At 43.4% G+C, this 3,605-nt stretch overlaps 1 long non-coding RNA gene across 1 annotated transcript; it reads right to left on the bottom strand.

Moving 5' to 3' along the window:
- Window positions 1-1,891: 1,891 nt before the first annotated feature.
- On the bottom strand, window positions 1,892-2,988 carry LOC135758084 (uncharacterized). Its single transcript, XR_010536417.2, has 3 exons — window positions 2,858-2,988; window positions 2,742-2,779; window positions 1,892-2,662 (listed from the first exon to the last, which is right to left on the bottom strand). It is a non-coding gene; the product is annotated as an uncharacterized lncRNA (long non-coding RNA).
- Between the last annotated feature and the right edge of the window lie 617 nt (window positions 2,989-3,605).

Raw genomic sequence — 3,605 nt, 5'->3', positions numbered from 1 at the left:
CCTTTAGGAATGTTATGCATTTTATTCTCAAGAATTTGTCGAATATGCTTATCACATTTTTTTAAAGGGATAATTCACTTTTAAATAAAAAATACTGTCATCATTTTCCCATCCTCATGTTATTCTAAACCTGTATGATATTAATTAATTAACACAAAAGAAGATATTTTGATAAATGATGGTAAAACATGGCAACAGTGCTGTCTTGATTAATAGATAGAATCTCTACAATGACTGCTAGTGATGACCAGAAGGAGTCTTTCTATGAACTCCTTAACACTGGCTTACGCTCAGTGCCTCACAAACACCGGCTATTCCTTATGGGAGACTTCAATGTGGGACGTGATGTCATTGCATGGCCAAAAGTCTTGGGGCAACATTCAGTGGGAAACGAGAACACAAACGGCACACTGCTGCTGGAGATATATGCGCAACATGAGCTGGCGATCACAAACTTCTTCTACCAGCAGCCAAACAAGTACAAGACCACGTGGTAACATCCTCGGTCAAAGCACTTGCATGTGTTGGATTACATCATCACCCGGCAGAAACATCTCAGGGAGGTCCATTTAACTTGAGCCATGCGTGGCACAAGCTGTTGGTCTGACCACCGACTGATGTACAGCGTGATGTCTCTGGACCTAGCTCGATCTTGCCGGCATAAAGTCAAAAGGCGGAAGCAACTGGATGTGTCTAAGTGTGGCAGAATGGTCTTTTTGAAAGTAATGACCAACACTTAAAAGTATAAAAATAGACTACGCCACCCTGAAACTACACCAGGGAATCACAGTTCACTTAAAGGACAAGTTCGGTATTTTAGACTTAAAGCCCTGTTTTCAGATTGTTTATGGTCAAATAGAATGGTTTTGACTGAAATTTCGACATTTTCGGCTGCCCTGAGAATTTTCGCGTGTTTGTGTTTCAGCTCAGACCTCTACAATGGGTTTATAGGTGCACTGGAACAATCCTTCCTAAAATGCATTAAACTTTCGTTTACAAAGACGTGAAACTCACCGAGTGGTCAGGGGTGTTCACTGATATGCTCACACAAAAATCGCTCCAAAAGACGCATTCCAACAGGTTTTATCGTAGTTTTTACCAACTCCATTGACTGTATTAGACGTCCTGTGAGGTACGGTATTACTCCGCGCCGGGAACTTTGTTTCTATTCTTGCAATTGGCAAAGGCGGATTAGCGCCACCACCTGGGCTGGAGTGTTTATTATTCAAGCTCTAAGCGGAAGAATGTACGGGTGTGAGGCGTTTGGGGAAATAGGTCCACAAGTTAACAACGAATGCTAAAACAGCTGTTGGAAAGCATCTTTTGCAGCGATTTTTGTGTGAGCATACCAGTGAACACCCCTGACCACTCGGTGAGTTTCACGTCTTTGTAAACGAAAGTTTAATGCATTTTAGGAAGGATTGTTCCAGTGCACCTATAAACCCATTGTAGAGGTCTGAGCTGAAACACAAACACGCGAAAATTCTCAGGGCAGCCGAAAATGTCGAAATTTCAGTCAAAACCATTCTATTTCACCATAAACAATCTGAAAACAGGGCTTTAAGTCTAAAATACCGAACTTGTCCTTTAAACGTTAAGGAACCCAGGTTCATTCCACTGAATGAAATGAGCAAGAGACGTGGGTAGCAAAATTTGAGTTGTAATTTATTGTACAAATATTAAAAGACAGACAAGGTTAAAATGGTCATCACTCAGCTAATAGCTGAGACTGGTAAATCACAAAAACACTTCACAATTACAGGGCTGCAGTCTATTGGCATCAGAAGAGCTAAGGAAAGAAAGCACAAGAAATCACGCTAGGTGCACACATACACACGCACACACATTCCAATACCAGTGATTTTATCGTTGGTGCTCACACAGCAAACACAGCACACAGTGACTCGGAAAAATTATAACCAAGACAGAGGGAAAGTCTCACTGCCGTCGGACACACAGCTCCTGCAATTATAATACAAAACAAACAAATATCAATAGAAAGTAAATGTTTATTTACTATTTACCCAAAGTAAATAGATGAGGATAGATGAACAAAAAAAAATAATAAGTTGACAGCTAAATAATAACCTCAAAGAGAGAAAATCCTAAGAAACTTAAAGTAACAAATCCCAAAAGAAAATCTCAGAGCACTGAGTTGAATGGGAGTAATAAAGAAAAATAATAAACGAAACAAATCTGAATGAACACGTCCTTTAGGCGCGTGATTATGTCCCCACAAGACGTGCGGGAAGAATGTTTTTAGATACAGCCACAACAGGAGCAGGCTTTAACAGACGCGCCAGATCATTCAGAACAAATCAAATAATAAACAACAATCAGAAATATATAGAAAAGAAAGAAAAGAAAACAAATTCCAGCAGGAACAAAACAGCAGCGTGCTTCAGGATGTGGTAGTAGTAAGGAATGCAGCACGCACAGTCTTAACCCTAACAGATAACACGCATGATTAATACATCCATTTAAAGTATATAAATGACAAATCAAATATAATACACATACCGGGTAACACAGCAGTTCACCACACCAACTAGCAGAGCTGACGTCAATATCCGCGAGAGATCAAAGGGATAATGCCAGGCAGTATGTATTGGACTACGCCGCTAAACGCTGCGCCAACACCAGTGGTAGACACATGGGAAGGCTGCAGCAAAGATAAACATAGCTGATCCCCACACCACACCAACTTAAACTTCTGGCAATGCACTAGATGTCTTACGTACCTGGGACTAGGCGAACGTAACGGCTGCTTTGCAATAAGCTATAACCAACACAAAGCGCTAGCGTTAACAATATAAGCCGGTATTAAACGACAAAGCCAAATGCTAAAAATGCTTACCTCCTTAGTGTACACAAAGCCCCACAAGCGACACAAGCGGTGCTAAAAGATCCGCACGGCTATGTATTATACACAGACCTCCATTGAATGCCAATAACAGGAAGAGCGCAGGCACAGAACAGATGACGCACCACCAGTCGGCACCAAGCAGCCTTTTATCCACCCTTCCCTAGCGAACCATAGGCTGTCAATAATCTTACGTCACTACAGGGAGGATCTAACTACCCTGCCACAATCTACCCCTACTTTTTGTATCGTCGCCCCGACGATAGAATACGGCAACCCCACAATTCCCCTTATCAATTCCAAGGCCTGAAAATGGCAGAGATCCCACTGGAAACGGACCCACCTAGGGGCACAGCCTCACCAGGCACTTCCACTGACCGTGGCAGGTGATGGAGATTCGAGTGCTGACCTGCTCTGGGCCTCGTTGACCTCCGCAAAGCCATTACCTCAGTACCTGGCTGGCCTGCAGACACAGTAACAGATCCCGAAGGGAGACCCATCTCCCCAGAATGGTGCTGTCCTTGGGCTACTGGTATCACAGGTACCGTCCCAGGGGGACAAGGGTCCAAAACATCCAAGGGAGCTTGAACAGCTGCAGGGACTAAATTACTAACAGCCGGACTCTGAGCCTGGGGGGTTTCAGGCAGGAAAATTAGCAAATTGCCCTCATCTGGCTCATCCTCTAAAGGCAGCGCCCCCTCCGCCAAAAGCCTATCCTGAGGGCTCAAAACTGGACGGTCCC

The sequence above is a fragment of the Paramisgurnus dabryanus genome, chromosome 6 (assembly GCF_030506205.2).
Source record: "Paramisgurnus dabryanus chromosome 6, PD_genome_1.1, whole genome shotgun sequence".
Classification (NCBI taxonomy): domain Eukaryota; kingdom Metazoa; phylum Chordata; class Actinopteri; order Cypriniformes; family Cobitidae; genus Paramisgurnus; species Paramisgurnus dabryanus.
The sequence above is the reverse complement of the archived record's forward strand: the minus strand, read 5'-3'. Positions and strand labels throughout refer to the sequence as shown.